Below are 23,863 nucleotides of genomic sequence, written 5' to 3'. Positions count from 1 at the left end.
TGCATAATCATTTGGTTTAGCTTTTCTTGTTTATCCCTGAAAGGAAAAAGATTAGAAACTTAGTTCCCTCCCTCCCCCCCAAAGGAAAGAAAAGGTAAACAAGCAACGCAGGATAAACATATACAACTTGGATGATTTCAGGTATCTCTCTGATTTGTACAGATCTACAAAGATAATTTCCAGTGGAGGTTTTGACCACTATAAATCATGTACATCACACACACACATACAGACACACGCATGCACACCTGTGCATGCACGCATACGCACTCTTGCACACACATGCGTGTGTGCACACACACACATGCTTCCAGTTCTTTAGATTTCCTATGTCTTATTCACCTTCTTACCCTGACAACTCTTTGCCTCCTACAGCGACTGAAATTGTGCAGACCCTAGAGCCAAATTAGGCAGATCTGTTTGGGAAGATACCATGTGCAGTGGGAAGCAGGGGAGAGGAGGAAAGGGGCTGCAAGGGTAGCAGTAATTTGTGCTCTTCATCCCCAGGGCAGCTGATGGTGAGAGGTGGTTTGTTGTACTGGAACCCAGACAAAGCTAGACTGTGTGTATGGGAGGGAGGAGGCAGGAGGAGGAGGAGGAGGCTGAGAGAAAGGGAGGGAGGAGAAAGCAGCATCTCTATCTCTCCACAACAGGCTGTTAGCAGCAAGGGAAGTCTTAGTCGTCCCTAATATCCATCACTCCCTGTTCCCAACGTGGTCGCAGACAGAGCAACAAAGAGGGAGTCGGAGGTAAGATCCCTTCGACTTGTAAATCTGTAGAGTCTGCCAGAAACAAGGAGAAACAGCAGCAGCACAGAGGAAAGATTAGCAGCACCTGGAAATAGCCAGGGAAAGGGATAAGTGGAACTTGCACTCCTCAGAGGAAGAATAAGGAAGTGTGAGCAACAGAGTAAGGGGGTGGGGGGGAGTAAGGGAACAGGTCAGAGATTCTTATCAACTAGGAATATCCCAGTGTGGGCAGCTTCTGTCCCAGCTCTCCGTACATGAGGAGGGGTGAGCAGAAGGACAAATGCTGTCCCATCTGAAACATAAGGAACAAACTTAGAAATAGGCTTGGTGAAATGTTCTGGATGAATAAAATACAGGTTTAAGGCTGTGTAAGTTATTGTGAATTCATATAGCTTTGGCATAAGGCTTGGGGTAAAACAAAAATAAATGAAAAATTTCAAAACTGACATATTAGGTTTTGACGTATTCTAATAGCATGTTTTGTTTTTTAAATTTAGTCTGATGTTTCATTTCCAAATTGAGCTACATTTGATGTTAATTATGATGATTTAAGCACATCTAAACAGTGATTTGGTTTTGACTGAAGAAAATATTTAGTTCCACCTTCAGATTTTTTTAGGTTTAGTGAGGAAAGAAATATTTTGGGTTGATCCAAAATTAATTTTTAAAAATTATATTATTTTGGTTACTGATCCAAAGAAACAGCTGTTTCTATTGGTCTACATATGAAGATTTCTTAATGTTGGATGAAGCTGGGGTGAAGGAAGTCAAATCTCTATTAACAAGCTTGGTCCCTTTTTCCATGCACTCTGCCATGCTTGTTTATTTTCCTCTGTGGGGTAGATGTTGCCCCTTCTTTGGTGTTTGTCCAGCACCTAGTACATTGTGAACACATCTGGAAGTGAAAATGAGTAACAGTAACATATGGTTCTACATTTAAATGTTATGAAACTTTCCAAGAACTGGGCAGTTATTAGGGAATCTAGCATTTGTTTCATGTCTTATTAACAAGGTTATCTGGGAACTGTATTTCTGTTTTCATTATGAAAGAATGAAATAAGGTTCAAAAAGTGAACTTGAAATATTTGGGCCCTTTGGAAGTTTCTTGTACTTCTTCCTCAAGAAACCAGCAAATGGTTTCAGTCTGCAATCTAGAAATGGGAGAAATTAAGGTAAAGGGCCCAGATTAGATTGCAGAACTGCTGTAAAGTGATTTGAGGTGGGGGTGCCAGGATGATTGAGTTGTCACTCTCTGCTGTCTTGGTGAGCTTGGAGGTGATAGGTCTGATGCTGACTTCTCTTACATTTGTGTAAATCTGTTGACACCAACATAAGTGTGATCAGTATCAGGTTTTATATTGTTCTTTTTTCAGTTTCTGATCTTTCCTAAAATCTGTGAACAAGGACTGAAGAAAAGAGGAGCCACTTAATTCACAACAATGGGACTTTTCTTTCACCAGCTTTTATGACCACATTAATTGTTATTTCAGGACTCACAGTTTATTACCTCTTTAAAACAATAAATATATGAGTGTGACTTTGGGCCTGGTCATGCTTCCTTGAAGTCAGTGGGAGTTTTGTTATTGACTCCACTCAAAATGGATTATGCCTTTTATCTAGGAAACCACCAGGCTCCCTCCTACCCTCCAACCTGTATTTAACACAGAATGAAGAGTGTCTTGTTTATTTATTTGTTTGATTCTGCTTTGGTTTTACTGAGTGCAAGAAAACCATGCGCCCTCTTGTTCTATGAACAACCCCTTATGAATACATGTTTTGAAAGTTTTATGGTGATCTGATTTCTAATGAAATAAACAATTTTGAATGCAAAATGGCTTTAAGTTTCTTGCTAGTAAACTAGTTTAGATTTTTTACTGTTTCATTTTTGGAAACCAAATGTTCTGACTTTGAAAGGGCATAACTGTGATACATATAATGACACCACAGTAAAATAACATTAAGATCTGACTTTAACTCATAATAGCAAGTCAATTCTACTGAAAGCTGACTCTTCTTAATTAGCTCTATTGTGACACCTCCTGGTTAGACTGTGATTAGCTGTGATTAGCTATATATGAATAATATTACGCAGGAATGTATGTTTTATTGTTTTACTTCATAGGGTCTGATACAAAGCTCCTTGAAGCTGGTAGGACACATGTCATCTACTTCAGTGGGCTTTGGATCAATCTTGTGGTGTGAGATCAGGCCCTGATGGGAGATCACATAACCACAGAAGCAGAATAGAACGTCTTAGGGATGGAATTTTACTCATTCTTCTGAACTTTATTGCTTCTGTGGATGTCAGTCTGACACCATGCTGTTGGTACCTGTTGGCTCCTTTTTTGTTGTTGTAATTCAGTTGAGAATGCCTGTATTTTTTGGTCTGTTAAGTATGTACGTATATATTTTTTTTAGAAATTATTCTGCTAAACCAAATCTTGTCTACTTGTCTCTATATTTTAAGTCTTTAGGGATGTCGATTTCTGATGGGATGTCGATTTCTGATGGGATACTTCATAATTTTTCAAATATTGCAAGATGTTATTACCTACGGAATTGGCTTAGGATGATATGAATAGTGTAGTAAATATGAGAAAAGTTTCTCTTGTGAATTAGTCATTTAAGGACTTCTTTTTGCCTTTGTTATTTATTAAGGACTTCTTTTTGCTTTTTTGTTTTTTAAATGAGGACTTTTTCAACATTAAGGGCCCCTCACTTCCAAAGCTTTCCTTTTAAGGTGTTTTAAAATGGCAAGTACATAAAATGCTTCTCCAAATTGGTAAACTTCATCTAATTGAATGCTTTTGTTCTGTGTGCACATGTACACATGTCTGCAGGGACTAGCACATAATGTGCCTGCATTGAACAACTTAAACACGTCTGCATGAAGTCCTCCACAGCAAAGTAGAAAAATTAGGGGTTTTTTATATGTATTTTAGGGGATTTTCATATCACATTTTCAGTCTAAGACAAATTGTTACCATTGAGTTATGAACTCTTAAAGGTGGTGCTTGTTCAAAAAAGAAATGCTGGCAGATCCTGAAATATGGTAACAATAGTAGCATAATTACCTTTTGAAAGGAAATATTTTTTTTTATTTACTATTGATTGTGACTCTTCTAGTAAATGAAGTCTGAACAGAGAATGTGATACGCAGGGATCCTGTTTTTTCTCTGATAAAAAAATCCCCAATTTTTGGATTAAAAAAAGTAACCCAAAATCCAGTTTTCCATGATTAAAATGAAAAGCCACTAATGTATAGGTATATATATTATATACCACCATCTATAATGGTGTTTCATTTTAATCATGGATCCCCGATGATAAGTGATCTGTCACACTTTTTCACCTTAATTCAAAAATAAAGCATGTTGTACTTCATAGTTGTGATTCTAAGGATAGAAACAATCGTGTGAATAAGAGTCACCATAAATGGTCATTAAAAGACTTTGTGTAACTAATTTTAGACATGTTTATTTAATAGAATAACTTTTTTTTCCCTCAAAATCCTTTCTTTTTCTCTTCTAGACCATAGTAAATGATACAGTTGCTCTGCAAATGTGGTTAATTACTCCTGGGGCAAAGGCAGCAGAGCGCAGAGCCCCAACCCACAGTGTGCATCCTGCCTCTGCCCCACAAACCAATCCGGGGGGCACATGCCCCCCCAGGCTTTCCCCAGGGGCGCACACAGCGGCATGGAGCTGGCCCCCCCGAAACCCTGGACAAGTCACCCATGGCTCCATCCCATGACCTGCCCTGGCCCTGAGTCCCATTCACCCCAGTGCGTGCCTCTGCCCCAGCCCCACTCCCTTCCTCACCATGGGGGCCTCAATCTGCCCCCCTGCCCATTCCCTCCCCCATGCCCCTTCTCTCCACAGACTTACCTACAGGAAGCTCTGTCTGTGTGTGTGTCTGTCTGTGTGTGTGCATTTGTCTGTATATGTGCGTCTGTCTGCCCCTCACTCCTAAGCCACAGCACACCCAGCCCTGCTGCTGCCCCTCATTCCAGAATCACAGTAACCTGCGTCCTGCCAGGGCGTGTGGGGACCTCCCCTCCTCGGGCTTCAAACCTTAGACACACGCCCACAGCCTCCCTCACCTTCACAAATTCCCCCTCCCCCCATACACAGTACCTGCATAATTTTGCAAACTTTTGAGTTTTTATGCACATAATTTTGAGTTTTTAGCTGTGTGATTAAAATTGTGATTAATTGTGACTCATTTTTTTATATCATGCAACTGCTTAATTGCGATCAAACTTCTTAAGTGTTTGACAGCCCTAATAGTCTTGGAATCACATTTTTCTGTCTCTCCTTCTGCTAGTGTATGAGTGGGCTGTAATGAATAAACAGTAAAACTGGTCAGAGAAAAAACGATGTCCCATGTACAAGGTGGAAACATGGGCAAAGAGAAAAGTAGATATAATATTCTTGGATATCTCAAGTTCTGTTTTTTGTGGGGGTATTACTTCTAACAGTAGTACTTAGCATTTTCTGAGGGTGAGAGCAGTTAAGCACTGGAACTGGTTGTGGAATGTCTATCCTTGGCAATTTTAAGAGGAGGTTAGAAAAACACTTGATTGGTATGGTTTAGTCTGTGATGATCCTGCCTTCATCAGAGAGGTTGAACTAGGTGACATATTGATGTCCCTTTCTGCACTAGTTTTTATGATTTTTAAGTGTGATTTTTTTTTCAGTTGAAAAATTTAATCCTCACATATTTTACAATTATGTTGTCCTTGTAGGACATTTGGTGTTGTTATTTTTAGTTATGGAAGCAATGAAATTGTTGCTCACTGTGCTAAACATCAGTGCTGTGAGCATCTTTTATTTCTAAAGACATTTATAATTTGACAACAGTGACAAGGATATTCTTATTAAGGTCCTGAACCAAAACTCATTGTGATGTGTATTTGTCAGTGAGGTTTGGTTTGGGCTAGATCTGTTTAGACATGCAACTAAATGTTCTGTAAAGATGTATCTAAACCAGTGTTGCTCAACCTATCTGGTCTTGTGGACCAGAACCTGTGCCTGGGGTCAGTCCATGGGTGTAAACCAGTGTGCTGGCCTGGCACACTGGATCTGGCTGCAGCCTAGCCCTGTCTGCTGGCATACTCTGGCTTGCAGGGCCATGTCATCCAGCCTGTAGGAATCCCCACTGGTCCAGAAATTAGGTGACAGGGGAGCAAAGGCTGCCGCCATTCCTCTACAACCATATTAACATTGCCACTGCTCCCCTGCTACAGTTTCTGGACTGGTGAGGAGCCCTGTGGGCCAAGTAATGTTGGTCCATGGCCAAGATCTGGCTTACATGCCATAGTTTGACCTAGACCACAGGTTCCCAAACTGTGGTATGCACTGGGGGTTACATGGGAGAAATGGTGAAATGGTGGTATGCACTGGGGGAGGTACACGGGACAACTCTGGGGGTACATGTGAAAAATTGTGTAATGGCAGATTTAATTTTCATTATAATAATAAATAGCATTTAAGGGGTTAAAATATAAACTGTATGCTGGTAGGGGTATGCGGGCAGCTAGTAAATCTGGAGGGTGTACGGAATAAGAAAAAGTTTGGGAACCTATAACTTAGACCATTGTTTTTTGGACTGAGGAACTTCATCCAATGAACCTCTTAAAGCAGTGGTGCTCAACCACTATTGCCCTTGGGTCAGATGAGTGGCATGGGCCTGGTCTGGGGGCTGGATCCTGCATGCAGGGTCCATCCATGGGCCTGATCCAGTGCAGATTCAGTCTGTGGTTGTGATTTGGAGTACCTCCACATGCCAGTTCTGACCACAGCACAACTCCATGCACCAGCCTGCCCCCAGGTGCCAAGTTCAGCTGTGACATGACCTCACATGCCGGTATGATCTGCCATGCAGGGCCACGTCATGTGAGCTACCCCCTGGGTCTGGAAATCTAGCAGTGGGGGAATGGTGGCAACATTAATTACCACAGCTCTGGGAACAATTAATACTGCTACTGCTTCCCTACTGCCAAATTTCTGGACCTGTGGGGATTACCACAGGCTGGATGACATGGCTCCATACTCTGAATCTGGCCCATGGGCTGGAATTTGAATACTACTGTTCAACACTGAAACAAATGAATGGGAAAAGAGAAGAAGAGAAAGGGAAATTATAAATAAAGGAAAAGACAAATAAGAAAACTGAAAAAACTCTTAACTTTTTTAGGCTTTTGGAGAAGTTATACTGAGGTAGTGCAATGGGGCAGAATTCTGTTCCCTTTTATGTAGCTAAATGACACTTGTGCAGCCAGATAAGTAGTATTTTAACATTTAAGCAATGTTTGCAATTTTATTGCCCGTGCATTGTGGACATACTCACTAGGCTACACACTGGCTGGGCAGGTATGTAGCTATGCAGGTGTATATGCTGCCCTTAAGGTCCAGAAAAAATGAGAAGGCAGGAACTCTATGTTTTAGCTCCAAAAGCTAAGTGGTTAGGGCGCTACCCAGAAGACAGGAGAACTGTCACTGATAGTGTTGAAACTTTATTCTGATTTCCCATCACCATGTTCTAACTGCCATGCCACAGATTAAGTATCACCCAAACTCCCCTCAAGTATGGTTTTTGAAGATAATTCACTATTCCTTGCATTTAATAGTCTGTGGATAAAATAGATGGAGCACAGTGGGGAGGTTGCTGCCTCACTGAGAGCAAGAGTCCAGGCTAGAATCCTCATTGAGCCATCTCATTGAACTACAAACCCTCTAGCATGTTCTCTTCCTCCTGGCCCCACTTATCTCCTTCTTGTGAGATGGTTATATAGGTTGTTCCAGAGATATTGCCAATCAGAATAGTGGAAAATCACCACCCTGAAGCTGCACTGTTGATTTTGTTATGGAAATGTGTACTGCTTTTGAGAGAGTTGCCCTGTTCTAGGTTATAGAACTTAGCAGTGCACAAGTTAGAGATTGCTTTGGCTATTACAGTGTCAGCATTTTACATTGAAAGCCCAAAGCCTCAAAATTCATCAGCAGAAACTGGAACTGGTATTTTCTGTGGTTACACAGAGGTACATACAGAAGTTTGGGGAGGTTAGGGGTAGATTAGATGGCATCCAAAATGGCCACTCAGTCTATCTTAGATCTCCCATGTGTACACCTTATGCTTAGATCCCTTGTTAAGTCCATCTAAATACAAATTGTACTCAATTTTCAAGAAGGGTAGATCAGTCTAAAAATGGTTGATCTGATCTTAGTTAACCCTACCTCTGAGATAGTTTAACCTAGAGTGGGTTGGCCATTTTTAGACTGATCTAACTTTCCTGAACTTCTGTATAGTTCCCAGCACAGTCGTTGGGGTGGGAAAGTCCAGCCACTTTTCCTACCTACTGGTCTGGCACCAGGCTGTTTTTAGCCCTCTGGCCCCCTGCTTTATCCCCCAGAGACCCCCCCAGCAGACCCCATGAACCCCCCTGATTCTACCAGACCCCCCAATTCTCCTTGCAAACCCTGCCTGCTCCCTAATTCCCCCGTAGACCTCACTTGCCTCCCCAGTCTTCACTGGATCCCTGCGGATCCTGCCTGCCCCAGCAATCCCTCCCATGGATCCTGCCTGCACCCTTGCTCTCCCCACAGACTCTGCTTGCTCCTCCAGTCCCCTGCAGAACCTCCCCGATCCCTTCCCAATCTCCCTTGTGGATGCCGCTTGCTCTTCTGACGCTCCCCACCCCTGTGGACCCCATCTGAGCCTTCTTGCCTCCCTGATCCCCCCAACCCATGCACTGCTGCAGCCTGGGGACTAATTGTCTAAGCAGCAGCTCTGCAAAAAAGAACCTGGGGGTTACAGTTGACAATAAGATGGATATGAGTTAGCAATGTGCTCTTGTTGCCAAGAAGGCTAATGGCATACTGGGCTGCATTAGTAGGAGTGTTGCCAGTAGATTGAGAGAAGTAATTATTCTGCTCTATTCAATGCTGGTGTGGCCACATCTGGACACAGTACTGTGTCCAGTTTTGGTACTACAGGCAGGATGTGGATGCATTGGAGAGAGTCCAGCAGACAGCAATGAAAATGGTTAGGGGGTTGGGACACATGACTTCTAAGGACAGGCTGAGGGAACTGGGTTCATTTAGTCTGCAGAAGAGAAGACTTAAAAGGGGATTTAATAGTAGCCTTCAACTACCTGAAAGGGGGTTCCAAAGAGGATGGGGCTAGACTGTTCTCAGTGGTGACAGATGACAGAATAAGGAACAATGGTCTGAAGTTGCAGCAAGGGAAGTTTAGGTTGGATATTAGGAAAAACTCTCTCACTAGGAAGGTGGTGAAAGACTGGAACAGGTTACCTAGAGAGGTTGTGGAACCTCCAACCGTGGAGGTTAAGGCCTGGCTAGACAAAGCCTTGACTGGAGTCATCTAGTTGGGGGTGGTCCTGCTTTGAGCAGGGGGCTGGATTAGATGACCTCCTGAGGTCCTTTCCAACCCTGATTTTCTATGATACTGTGATTCTGTGAACCTCTCTACTAGCCCCCCCCCCACTTACCTTAGATTCAGTGACCATTTTTAAAGCGATCAAACCTCCCCCTAACCTCCCCAAATGTCTGTATGAAGCCACAGTGACTATTTGATCACTGTAGTACTTTCATTAAAATTAATGTTAGTTTTTTCCATTATAACCCATGATGTAAAGTTCTTTAGAATGCCGCTTCTCTATTAGGCAATAAAAATGTCGGTTTTCACCTCAAAATCTCTATGGACATGAATGATTCTGTGCATTTGGACAGGAGAAATAAGCTGTCCTGATCAGCTGCAGAAGTCAGGACTGTGTCAAATTAGATAACTAGCTTTGTCTAAAATTCCCATTTTTAGTTTTAGCTGAATTTTATAATTTTATCATTTTTATTTTGAATGTGTAATTGTAGCAAATTGCATGGGGAGATATATAGTATTTTGCAGGCATGATGAACATTTTGTAATGAGTTTAGCAGTGCAATATAGTCTGACACATGAGAGCTTGGTAAGAGCTGAATAGGCACTTTTATATAATCCCAGCAACTACAAATGCCTAAAACCCCTCTGTAACATCAAATGGCCAATTTATTTTCTTTAATTTTATAAATATTTACAATTTTCAAATCTACAAAAGCCAATGCATTGGGTAGATACTGCTCCTCTGTGCATTTTCTATTGATATATTTCTTGTATCTTCTTTTGCTACAATAATTTTTCCTCAGATACAATTTGTAGTGTTATGCATGGCTAGGTATGGGCAAAGGCAATTCAGGGGGTAGGAAAAGTAAATCATCAAGCAGCATGGAGAAGACTATTGTGGGTGAAGTGTTTTGGTTTGCAGCTCAGGGATTAAATATTTTTTAAACACATTGTAGCTTTCAGCTGTTTAATTTCTAAATTAATTATTCCTTTGGGTGTGCTCTAGGAACTAGAGAAAACCTGGACAAATAGAGAACTAACAGCGTAATGCAAAAATGGTTGCCTCTGCTTTCCACTGTAGCAATAGCCACCAGACATAACAGCACATAGGCAGAATCTGATAGAACATTTTTTAAATTCCTTGTTACAGTACCAGAATAGATAATTGAAATACAGCACTTATTACTTACTGGATAAATCCCTTCTGGAGCACTGTCACTCTGTGTTTTCATCTGAATCTTGGAGAGTGTCTTTGATTGGGTCTCTAGTGTCATCTGCAGCTGTGTCTGTTGTCATCTGCAGCTGCATAAATTGCTAGGTGCACATAGAGGGTATCTTGGTTGTTCAGGATAATGGGAAGTCACCCTAGCTGAAAACCATGATTGCCTGCATAGTTTCTGAATTGAGGTCTGCCTCAATACAGGCTGTGGCCAAACTGTCCCAGATATATTGGCCTTTTGTGATGGTCTCTTTGGCAAATATCCAACCCAGCTTTTCATAGCCTGGATGTATACTGGAAACATTATTAGAGGACTTATATCTGTCTTTGCAATTTTTGCAATTTTGCCTCAGCTTCTTCATCTTGGTCATGACACTAACACATTTCTTGGGAGCTTCCCTCTGCTTAATTTGCTTTGCTAACTGCTGGCATGTGGATGATAGCATTCTGGTGACTGATGGAAGTATCCTGCTCTGGTGGCCTGGACACTGGGGAGAGTGGTTGGAAGCCCAGAGGTCAAGAGTTAGAAGCCATAGCAAATGCACTCACAGTGTGGCCACGTCAGCTCCCAATGAATCCGTGAATTCTATCTGAAGAAGACACAAGGTGAGATCATTTGTTTGGAAGCAAAGCAGCTCATGTCAAAAGATACGCCAGAAGAATATTGTCATCTGGTCAGTGCCTCAGGCACAAACAGACTCAGACAAACAATTATTAAAGATTATCATTGACCTCAATAAGAATGAGATCCAACACTTCAGTCTTGCCAGTCCTACCTGTGCAGCTGTGGATAATGGAGCTTGGGACTTGTCAACACAAGGAAGTTATGCTGGTATAATTTGAGTGGGCCTTTAAACAGATATAATTAATCTAGTCCAAGAGTATGTGGGCACAGTTACAGATGGTATACCCAGGGATGCTCATGATATATATCCTAAATGAGCACATCCACTTTAGACTATGTTGTACTTTCACAAAACGACATCAAGCCATTAGTTGATTGCCTGAACTTTCCTGAGTGTTCCCAGGTAGATGTGGTCTTGTGCTGGCAAAGGAGTGGCTTATCTGAATTTAGTTTACAGGAAAAAAGACAGGTTTGAGTAAACCTAAAATAAATCACTCCTATATGGAAATGTGTCCACACAGTATTTTGGATTGATTTGACTGTGTCAGGACACACAAACAAATTACCATAAGAGAAGAAGAGCATGGCATTAGCCTGCATCAACTGCTCTGCAGGATCTGCTTTTTTTCAGTGAGGGCTAAGCTACTGCAGATCAGCTTTTACTCCAAACTAATATCAAACACATGGGTGGAGGGTCAGATTAGCTTTGTGAGACCTATGAACCAGGATGTAGCTGGAACCAGAAATAGTATGCTGTAGCTGCCTTCCTGCAGCACTGACAGTGGGTTAATTAGCTGAGAGGGAGTGCTAATTGGCCTGGGGCAGTTCTACTTTTAACATGGCTACATTGCTTTGTGCTTAAGGCATCATAGTATAATTATCTGGACTAGCTCTGTATCTTCTTCCTCTGCCTCAGAGAGAGCTAATTCACTCACTTGCAGCACCCTTCTAGGGCAGCTATGCTGCTTCCCATTGGGGAGTAGATTACGCAGAACATTTCACTGCCTCCTGTTGCCAAAAACAATCCCTAATTTTGGACTAGAAATGGATGATGCACATGGATAGTTGAATAATAATCTGGAGATCCTCTAAGATGTTCAGGCCCCTGCTATCATCGAGGATCTGATCTTAAGGTCTTAGGATCATAAAGAAGTAGGTCTGGAAGGGACCCCCACATAATTCAGTTTTTTGATTTACAAAGGTCTAGATTTGATAATATACATTCATCCAGCCATGAAAAATATTTTCTGAGGTCTATATTCCTTAAGAATGTATACCAGCTTGTATTTGTATGTCTGTATTGATATGGATCTGAAAGAAGGATAAGTTTTAAATTGCTTCAAAATTATTTCCCTCTCTCTATAGATATGCCACACTTGTTTCATTGTTGCATTCAATTTACAACCCCCATAAAAAGGAGAGAAGCATAACTCTTCGACAGTAACCAGCATCACTTTTTTGTCTTTTGCTTAAATAGAAATATATTCGGGTTGGAAGGGATTTGTGTTGGAAGGATCATCCCTATCCAAACCATCCCATACAAATTCTTGTCCAACCTATTACTAAAACTCCACAGTCAACCCTGTCACACAGCCACAAGGCATAGCACCCTAACCTTCCACAGGTAAAACAGAAGGGCAACAGTAGTTAGTGTGCTGCTGCTGAAAGAGTTGTTAAAATATGCTCAAGAGATCCAAGGAAGAGGGCCACAGTCTCTGCTGCAGAGGAAGGCAAAATCATCTACAGTTCATACCAGTCTGGCCATGGGGTCAATTTCTTTCCTGACCCCACATGTGGTGACCTAAATCTAACAAAGTGAGGGAAATGAGGCAACTTTTCACAAAAGAAGAATAAAAAAATATGGCCCCTGCAAGTGTTAGTGGATATTTTACTTAAAGAATTTCCAGTTTTCCTGCAACAACAATATTTTTGTATATATGGAGCCATATGATATATAGCATATATGGAGTCTAAGAGATCATAGGAAAGTATGGAAGGGACCTCAGAAAGTCATCTAGTCCAGGCCCCTGTTCAAGGGCAGGATTGTCCCTAACTTATTCCAGTCCCACGTATCTAACCTGCTCTTGAACATTTTCATGGATGGAGATTCCAAATCTTCTCCAGGTGTCTTGTTCCACTGCTTAACCAACCTCATAGTAGAAAGTTCTCCCTAATCTTTAACCTAAATTTCTTCCGCTGCAGTCTGAGGCCATTCATCCTAGTCCCCTATGGACACAGAACATATGAGGCTTATTTCCATCCTGTCTATAATCATTATTCTGGCATTTGAAGACTGTTATCAAATCCCTCCTTCAGTTGTCTCTTCTCCACACTAAATAACCCTAGTTGGATTCTAGACCTACCCTCCAGAGTAACTGGAACTCCACTCAACTTGTTGTCATCCACAATGTCATGGGGCAGGGCCTAGGAGCGGCTGTGATTTCTCCTGGCACCCCCTACCGTGCCAAGTTAGTGTCCATTCACCCTTGTTCTCGCCTGCCACGTCTTTGATGATAAAAATATTACGGGAGGCTGCCTTTTATCCTCCTTGGCACGGTGCCTTGGTGTACTCCAGCCTCTGCCCTGTCTATGGTGATTCTGTGCACTCCCTTCTCAAGGGCTATGCATGGCTCCTACCACCCCTAATACCACGCCCCAAGCCTCTCAGATGTCCCAGACATTGTCTAGTTGATTACTGTTGCCTGCCCTCGTGGACGCCGTCTGGCCTCTTTCCTTACAGTCTCCCGCGCTCCCCATGGATGCTCCCAGGCCTCTCTAGGCTGGGCCCATACCAGTCCTTCCTCGCTCGTGTGCCCTCCCTGGGGCTCCTCGCTCATGCGCCCTCCCTGGGGCTCCCTGGCTTCTCCCGCGGCTGCTGCCGGCACTGGGGCCTTTTCCCCACGGCTGCTGCCAGCACTGGGGCCTTTTCCCCGCAATTGGGCTCAGGTGGCCATAGCCATGCCTGGCCCCGAATCCCCTCCTTGGGCCTTAACCCAAGCCCCTCTGAGGTTTACAATTCCTGTACGGCTCAGGCAGCCTCAGCCTTACCTGGCCCCTAATCCACTGTGCCCCTTCTCAGGGCTGGGGTCAGTACCCCCTTAATGCTGTGCCCTCTCTGGCACCGGGGTCTCCTCACCCATGCGGAGCCCCAGGAGGCCTCCTCCAACCCCTTATAGCCTCACCCAGTCCTCCAGTGTAACAACAAAGCAAAACCATAAGCCAGTCAGCTACAACTCAAAACCAAGCCTCCTGGCTAAAACACAAACTCTAGCCCTCTGGCTAAACCTCACTCAAATCCCTACCAGGGGTTTCTCCTCCCAGTCTTCGTGAACCGAAGCTGTTCAGGCCACCAAGCTGCTCTAGGCTGTATACTCTAGCAGAGCTCCTTCTCCCTGGGATGTTAGTGGAGAACTGCCTGCTTGGCCTCAGCCTGGGCTGTTTATATAGGCCAGGCCCTGCCCCCTTCTGGTCAGCTGACCAACTGTGGTTGCCCTGGCAACCGGCACCTGTCCTTCTTCCTAGGAGCAGGGCACTTCAATGCCCTGTGACACACAACATTGCTAAGCATGAACTCATTGCTATTATCCAAATCATTAATGAATCGACTGAACAGTACTGAACCCAGGATAGACCCCTGGGAAACTCTGCTTGATACCTCCTCCCAGCTAGACATTTAACCATCGATGAGTACTTGTGCCCTCCACAATGATCCAGTGAGTTAGGTAGCCACATCACAATACTTTTATCTAGTCTCTGTTCTCTTAGCTTGTTAACAAGAAAGTCATGGGCAACCAATATCAAAACCTTTGCTAAAGTCACGGTATATCACATCCACTACTTTTCCCCATCTACACAGCCTGTTACCTTGTGATAGAAGGAAATCAGGTTGATCAGACATGACTTGCTCTTGGTGAATCTATGCTGGCTGTTTCTCTTCATCTTGTTCCCCTTGGTGCTTCAGAATAGATTGTTTGAGGACCTGCTGCATGATCTTTCAAGGTTATCAAGGTGAGGCTGACTGTTCTGTAATTCCCCAAACCCTCCTCCTTTCCTTTTTTAAAGATGGACACTGTATATGCCCTTTCCCAGTTATCTGGGACCTCACCTAAGCTCCATGAATTCTCAAAGCAGATAGATAACTAATGGTTCTGGAATTAGACAATTCCTTTGGTACCTTGCGGGGTATCCCATCTGACCCAGTGGACTTGAAAGCATCTAGTTTCTCTCAAGTAATCCCTAACCCATTCTGCCATTTCTCTAGGCTGTGTGTCTCCTTGCTGCCAATTGCACTTGTCAACTGAGAGCTAGTATCACAAATCGTGGCTGTTTGTGGGAAAGGTTTCCTTTAACTGTTCTTCAACCTACGGAAAGTGTTTCCGATCTCAGTCACGTGATTGTGTTTTAGATCATTATTAAAATCAGTGGAGCTGAACCAACATGGAAGTGGAGTTAGGTCAGAATTGGGTCCAAAGTAAGTAGTTTTATTCCAGTCAGGTGAATGATTACTTGTTCACTTTAATCGAGCATCCTGGGTGACACCTTTGACCGTTTTTTAGTCCATTGGTGTATAGCCAGTGATTTGAATGGGGCCAGAATTACACATGCTTTTAGTCAGACAAGTGTCCTACAAATTGCAAAAGTCACTTAAAAATCTTTAGTATGGGTAGTTATACAAATACCTAGCAAACACTAGGCAAGGGTGGCCAAACTGCAGCATGGGTGCCACAAGTGGGCAGCATGGGCAGCCATTTGTGCGTGACGCGCAACAGAGTGGGGGGGGGGAAGTAGCACAGTAGCAGATATGGCAGGGAGCAGGAAGCAAAGCATCAGACCAGGTAAGGGAAAGGGATCAGAGTAGCACTCGAGGAGGATAAAGGACTAATGTGTAGCATGCCTGCCAAAAAGATTCCCCCCCACCCCTAGTGTAGGACCTGATACTCCCAGAATGTATCCATTCAGGGTCTAATCCAGCTCCCATTGCCTACTGTGGAAGCTGAATCAGTCCCAAGCTTGGTTTTATTTGAACGACTCAAGCAAGTAATAATTTGTAAAGATGGACGCATAAGTTTTTGTTCTTTGTTTTGTTTTTTTCTATTTGTTCCTGCTCCCTGATTATTTAGATTATGCAGAGGAACTTTTGCCTTAACAAAGACCACAGACTCTCAGAAAGAAATGTGACATGTAATAATATGGTTAAAAAGTTTTGTTGAATATAGCAGCTTTTCAGGTTTGCATGGCTAAGGCACACCAGCTTCTATAGCCAGTGACTCTCAAGAGAGCAACGTGGCTAGCATTATGTATAGACTAGCCAGTTGTCCCTCAAGAATGATGGAGCGCTGGCACCCAACACCCTGCACCGCCGCCACCTCCCAGGAAGGCGGTGGGGGGAAGAAGCCTGTATGTGGCAACTGCCGCTGCCACTCACTGGCTTGTGCTCCAGCCGCCGTGTACCTGGCCGCGCACAACTCCCCCATGTCGGTCTGCATCCAGCCCCGTGCGCCCCCCACCCCCTGTCACTCCACGTGTGGCCCTGTGCCATCTGCCGCTCTACCTCCGGCCCTGTGGCACCCACCCACCACTCTCCTCCTGCTTGGCTCCCTCCGCTGGAGCCCTGCCCCGCTCATCATTCTTGACAGGCATGTCTTCTTCAGTCTCCGGTGCAGCAGCTCCCTCCCCCCACCTCCCTGCCTGCCTCTGCGTCCTCCCCCAGAGCAGCCTGAGGCGATGGCGGCAGCGGTTCTCTCCCCCGCACCTGCCTCCGCCTCCTCCCTGCACCAACTGCAACTGCCTACTTGCCTCCACCTCCCTGCCTGAGGCGGCCGCGGCTCCTCCCCAGGAGCAGTGGGGCTTGCAACCAACTCCCTGTCTGAAGCTGCAATGCTCTCTCCCTGCCTGAGGAGGCGGACCCCGCACAGCCAATTGCTGCTGGTCCTCCCTGCAGTGCATGCGCAGTTGCCCAAAAGCATTAGGGACAGACAGACAGGCAGACTAAGCCCTTTATTATATCAGAATGCTACTGATTCTGACCCAAGCAACCAAGTACCTTTTTACAGCTGATGTGATTGGAAGCAGTCTCTGGCCTAAGGCCAGAACAGGGCTTGAATTCATATGTCTTCAACCATTCTGCAGCCATAGTAATATGACTCTACATAATTACTTGAGTATATAAAATAAAAGGAAGTGGACTAGGAACAAAAGAAAGGCTTTAGCAGATGCATGTTAAAGTAAGAATTGTTTCTGCATAAATTAAAAAGTTATTACCACTTTATAGTCGTTAGTGAAACAAAGTGAGATTTTTGAGAATGGTTTTTGAAATAGGGTAACGTAGTTTCCCTCACTCCGTTTCCACCGAACTCCTTGTTTGAAATCACATTGTAATTCCAGCTGGTATACTAGGACACAAAGGTATTATGGAAAATAAAAGAAATCCCTAGCTTATTGCCTAAATTTGGAAAGAATTTTTACCGTGGCTGACCATGCTTCAAATAAGATCTTTGTGTCAGAGTGCAGAGGTCAGGGTATAGAAGCCTTGGGATATCAAAAGGTAGTGAGAAGAATGGCTGGGATTTCCAGCAGCCGGAGAGTGCTCTTTTGTTTCTATTGGTCAGTTGTCGTGGATGATGCCTGTGGACATCAAAGAAATGTCTAAACAGTGTTATCTAGCTCTGTCCTTTGCCCCCTGCCATGTAATGGGCCTCTTTTCAGGAAAACATTGAGAAAGCTGAGAAAGCAAGTTGGTCCATACTAGTGCTATTAATTCAGCAAGAAAGCAGATCGGTAACATTTGCACTAGCCAGTAAAACAATCTTTTAGCTTCTAAAAATGCAAATTGGTCAAGCCTATAAATTACGGATCCCACATTCAAGGAGGATTTTCCATGTCTGATTTTTCATACAAAAATAAGAAGTAATTCTTTAGTGTCACTCTTGCATGTCATGGGGGATTAGGAAGAGCTGTGGGTTTTTTTGAAAAATTAAACATGACACAAAGATCTTATTTGAAGCATGGTCAGCCATGGTAAAAATGCCTTTTAATATTAACAAACTGTTTATTTTACTTTATGGGGAATAAAACAACAGAAGCTGGTATTTGATATATTGTAAGCTTGAGACATTGACTCCAATGGTAAGGGAAATTCGCAGTTTTCAAAGGGAGCAGACTTTCCTTAGAAACCAATACAAATGGCAGTACATATTCCAACTATTTCCTGTTTACACTTCTCTTTCTGCAGTTTCAGTGGTTAAGGAACAACCAGTTAACTGTTCCTTCAGTGGACTTTTGTTTAGAAAAAAAAGGGGTGGCTGTTCTGTGAAATAAAAAATATTATTAGGATAATGTTCAAACTTAATATGCATTTTGAAATATGTGGTTGGATATTATGAAAAAGGGCACAATCTGTCAATTATAGAAATTTTGGTGGCACCTATGCTAAAAGTGAACTTTGTTATACTTTTTCACTCCCTAGTTCTGTAATTTTTTTTATAGAGCAGTGCTATTTAATACCCTGATCCTGCAAAAATATTAGATGAGGCCTGTCATCTTTATAGACCCTCATTTTCCCCCTTGAATACAGCAGTCACAATGCACTAAGTAAATAGGTGCCAGATCTTTGTAGGATTGGAGCCTAATACTAGTGTTTTGCCTCTGAATCAACCTCTGAGGAAGCTAAATGTAACTCTGTGTCATTGTTGATTTTATTTCTTACAATGACATACTGCTTTTTCCCTCATATAAAGAGTATTTTCATGTGATTGCTTCTTTAACTACAATATAAATACAAAACAGAAAGGACAAAGTTACAAAATACAACGTAGGGCAATTTATGTTTAGAGTAATTTAGGAATAATGTACAGCAACAGACTCCTGTTTAGAGATATGGTGCAAAAGTTCTAAGTTGTTGGGTAACATTGCAAACAGCCTAGGTAATTTAAGTGTTTTTAATTGCTCTCCTCATTTCTAAGGCTGATTAGACCTATAAGGTTTGATTTACATCAAAAACTTAAAGATAAATTAGATTTCATCAAGTTTAATAGCCCTATTATCATAACAAAAACATTATGAGAATACAATCATACAAATATCCAGTAAATTTGATCTGAACCCAGTGTGAGATACTTCTGGGCTTAGTTAAAAATAAAACTAACCTATGTTTTATTAAATTACTTAACAGCAAAATGCAGGTGTCATTCTTAGTAAATGGGTATATAAACTCTTATAGAGTGCTTTGAATGTTGTCTCTGTTTCCAAAGGTCATAAATTAGACTTGTTTTTCCTCAGTGTAAGTCCTTTTATTTCAAATTTTGGCCTAAGGTAATTTTAAATGAAAAAGAAACCATTAAGAGGTAGACATAAGTGAACTTTTGCTAGAAGAGGAAATGGATTAATATCACTAATGCAGGTTAATGCTTTATAGTCAATTGTACAACCAAAAAATCTCAGTAGCCAATGTGCTGGGATAATGTTTATTCATCTGGCTTGATTCTGTTTGAAAAATGATATTTTGAATTGAGTTGCCCTTACTCAGGTATATCCTCATCTATATAAGTGATCAAAGGAAAGCAAGATTTCTTATATTCTTCTTTAGTACTACACTAAAATTTCAGTATAACTAACTCCTTGTTTGCCATCTTGCCAGAAAATGTGAGTAGCCAGGAAAAATGTCCATATGATAAATACAAGGAGGTGTATATTATATGGCTGCATATATTGTATTTTGTACTGGATGCTTTCAGCAAAATAGAGAGAAAATGGAGCAAAATTTTATTTAAATAATTTACTTTTATTCTTTGCTTATTTTGTCATATTGTAGTACTTCAGTTTTAAGGTTTTATGATTCTGATCCTACAGGTATGAACATGTTTATTTTTACACAAATAGCTTTCATGAATGGAGTGGGATTAATTCCATGCAAAAAACTGATTACATGAATAATCATTTGCAGAAGTGGGGCTTTAGATCTATTGGGTTAAAAAGTGGAATTCAACTTTTATTGGTAACCATGCAAGTATACAAATAACAAATTTCAGCGAAGGGTTGCTCGGACCTGTCTGAGCAATGAGTTAGTCCCTTGTTAGCTGAAGAACTAGCAGACATTCTATGCATGTCAGGAATACATAGTTAACAAGTAGGGAGGAGGAAACCAAATCAACATGCAGAAAAAGAGAATCAGCTTCTCCCATAACAGTTACCAGAGCAGCAATGCAAGTACAGGAGCCTGGCCAATGAAAGTGTCAATCTCTTCATTTATCTTATCCAGGCCGTTTCTCAGAATTTTATTTCCTCTGATTTTGTGTCTAGTTCCTCTGCTACAGCACCATCAGACATTGCAATCTTGAAGTCTTATTTTAAAAAAAATCTTGCACCATCCTGGCTACACCAGTCCAACCCTACTACTTAAAAATGCATCTTGAAGCAAAACTGGCATTGCTAGAACCAGCTTCTCTAAATCTTTTAAACTGGAAACCTTCAATGCTTCTGTCATGACCTATTTTGCTTAAGATATTGGAGGTGGTAGAGAACCTTAGTCTCCATTCTAAAACTAGATACTACAAGCATCCTGTTTCTGCAGGTAAAATCACTGCTCTCCTTGTAGAAAGCACAAGTGTACAGATGTTCCAGCTTTTTCTTCTAGAGAAAAATAAACTGACCCCAACTCAGAAGTTGTTTCTAGTAGACTATTTCCTGGGAGAATGAATGTCCCTTCTGATAAGAGGCTGAAGCACAATCCTTCTGCATCCCACTGAATTTAGCTTCCAGTCCTTCCATGGGTCCAAGGAAACAGTGTGTAATTCAGGTTGGACTCTACTGCTCCAGCAAGGCAGGAAGCAAACCACATCTCCTGAGTGCTTTGGGGCCACAAAAGCCCAGCCCCATCATCAACCCCACACTGAACTCCAGGGAGGCTCAGGGAGGCTGAGGCTGCTGTGTCCCCTGCAAGTGGCACTGAGCAGTCTGGATTGGGACACAGACCCAACCCCCATCTGTAGCATTGCAGAACTTGCCCAGCTTGCCGCTGCTGTTTCCAGACCAACTAGCCCCTGCCTTCCCACCCGGTCCCTGACACAGACTGCCTAATGGCCTCCCAGACCCAGGCCTGCCGTCTCTTGAACCTAGATTGGCCTGCTCCCAACCGCACTGTTTCCAGACCCTGCATCCCGCACCCCCTCTAGACCCAGACTGCACTTTTAACACTGATTCTGTTCCAGTGTCCTTAAGTCTTAGTCTGGTAGTGGTGGGGTCTGGAGCATCTGGGTTCAGCATGGGCAGGCTCAGGGCAATTTGGATATGGGGGCAGGGTCAAGGTACTTTGACTCTGTGTCCTGGGAGGTGGGGTTAGGCTGGCTTGGGCATGGGGGATGGGCTCAAGGCAGTTTGGGTATGGGGGGGTTGGGTCAGGCCAGCCTGGACATAAAGAGGGATGGGGCTGATGGGTCAGGTCATGGCTTTTGGATACAGGGGGGTTGGACTTGGGCTGGCCTGGATATAGGGAGATGGGGTCTGGGGCTTGTGTGTCCAAATATGAGGGTCTGGGGTCAAGGCACATTGAGTACAGGGTTCATAGGCCATTGTACATCTGGAGGGGGTAGAATCTGATGAGTCTGAGTATCACAGAGGGTGTAGGGTTGGTTTGCATGGTGGGAACCCACCTGACCCTCACTCACCTGAATAGAACCAGTTACCCAGTAAGACCCACACCCCATTCATGCACCTAGGCACCATGGAAGAACAGCTGGGTTCTTCCCCCTCTGATGTCTATAGATGGTCCAGTAACTGGATGCGGGCAAAGTTCCAGGACCTCCTTGCCTGCTGGAGTGACAGGGACAATTAGGAGCTCCTCCAGCAGAGCCATCAGAACAAGGAGGTGTTCCTGCAGATCACTGAGGAGATGAAGGTGTGGGAACATGATCAGGGCTGGGTGCAGTGCTGGGTGAAGACCAAGTGGATATGGACCTGCTACAAGAAAGTGCATGACTGTACCTGGACGTCTGGAGGCACCATGCACAATATGCCCTTTTTTGATGGGCTGCCCAACATCCCTGAGATGTGAATATCCTGTATACCTTTGACTCCAAAAGGCACACAGGAATTTCCTCCTCCCTATCTCTGCCCTCCTCTCCCCCCACCAACAGCAGGAGGGGCAAGAAGGCCTGGATATCCAACAGCACTAAAGGAGTAGCTGGCACTGGAGTGGGAAGTCAGGTTGCTTGAAATCTTCTTGAGCCCACTCCATGACAATGTAGCACAGGGCACACCAACAACTTCAGTGTGGAAACACAGGACCAGGGCCCCAGTGCCATGCCGTCTACATCACCGCTGGTGTCAGGAAGGGCACCTGTTCTCTTGGGGACATTAACCCTAGAGAATCACTCTATGCCATGTGCCATGACTCACCTTTTTCCACCACAGAATTGAGGTTGTTCTGTTTCCCTTCCTTGAGGGCACTTCACAGCCTCTGCCACAAACCCAGAGACCAGCCACGATGTCTCCACCTCTCCAGTGTGCGACATGCCTGAAGCACAGCCCACCTCACATATTGGTAAGGATCTACTTGGTCCACCATGCATGGATATGCCAGGGACATGGATAAAGAGGAAACCTCCTAGTTTCCCCCCTGGGACAGGGTCATGCCAGGGTTGCAGACAGGGTTATGAAAGTATTGTGGGTAGAGTAGAAAGCCTATAGCCCATCATCCCAGAGTGTCAGCTGCTGGCTGCAGGCTGGTTTCCCCTCCAATCTCTCCAGAGTGGTCAGGGGCCAAATTCTGCGTATCTATGGCCCCTACACCCCATCTGAGCCCCAATCCCTGAAGGCATTTTTCTGGAAGAGGGGGAGTGGGGTGGGGAGGGAGGTGTTGAAGGGCTTCTTTTAAGCCATGCGCTTGGGAGGGGACTGTCACAGAGCCCAGGGTGATACTACAATGCAGCCCAGAGGCCCGTACCCTAACTTTGGGGCAACTCATCATCAATCAATGAGTTAAAGCCAAGAACTCACATATCCATAATTTCATAGTTAGTAGGGTTGGAAGGGACCTGAGCAGATTATTGAGTCCGACCTCCTGCCATGGCAGGAAAGAGTCCTGGGGTCAAACAACCCCAGAAAGGTGTACATCTGTTCTCCTCTTAAAGACCCCCAGGGTAGGAGCCAGCACCACTTCTCTTGGAAGTTGGTTCCAGAACCTAGCTGCCCTGACTGTGAAGTAGCGCCTCCTGATATCTAGCCTAAATCTACCCTCTGCCAGCTTGTGACTGTTATTCCTGGTCACTCCTGGTAGCACATGGGGGAACAGGGACTTCCCCAGTGCCTTCTGGTCCCTTCTGACTAGTTTGTAACAGGCCACTAGATCCCCCCTCAGCCTTCTCTTTTGGAGGCTGAACAGGTTCAGGTCCCGTAGCCTCTCCTTGTAGTGTCTGCCCTGCTGCCCCCGATCATGTGAGTGGCCCTCCTCTGGACCCTCTCCATGTTGTCCACATCCCTCTTGAAGTGCGGCACCCAGAACTGGATGCAGTACTCCAGCTGCAGCCTGACCAGTGCCGCATAGAGGGGGAGGATCACCTCCTTGGACTTGCTTGAGATGCATCTGTGGATGCATGACAAGGTACGGTTGGCCTTCCTGACTGGCTTCATGGCCCACACTGCTGGCCCATGTTCATCTTGGGAGTCAGTGATTACTCCAAGATCCTTTTCTGCCTCTATACGGACAAGAAAGGAGTTCCCCAACCTGTAGGTATGGTGCCAGTTGTCCTACCCAATTGACTGTGTGGGTGTTGACACCACAGTCCCCCAGTTTCTTAATGAGAACAGAGTGAGAGACAGTGTCAAAGGCCTTTTGAAAGTCCAGGAAGACTGTCTGCACTGCTACCCCTGCATCTA

At 43.8% G+C, this 23,863-nt stretch overlaps 1 protein-coding gene across 2 annotated transcripts in view; it reads left to right on the top strand.

Annotated features, from left to right (window-relative positions):
* The first annotated feature begins 614 nt into the window (after positions 1-614).
* Positions 615-23,863, top strand: part of GREB1 (growth regulating estrogen receptor binding 1) — a 159,861-nt gene continuing 136,612 nt past the window's right edge. For both annotated transcript variants that reach the window (XM_090032020.1, XM_090032003.1), the window contains exon 1: positions 615-749. The gene's annotated coding sequence lies outside the window, so the exon portion shown is untranslated. The remainder of the gene's footprint in view (positions 750-23,863) is intronic.

Source organism: Crocodylus siamensis, chromosome 1 (assembly GCF_052110815.1).
Source record: "Crocodylus siamensis isolate JL-2025a chromosome 1, ASM5211081v1, whole genome shotgun sequence".
Classification (NCBI taxonomy): domain Eukaryota; kingdom Metazoa; phylum Chordata; order Crocodylia; family Crocodylidae; genus Crocodylus; species Crocodylus siamensis.
Note: the sequence above shows the minus strand (reverse complement) of the source record. Positions and strands in the feature narration are given on the sequence as shown.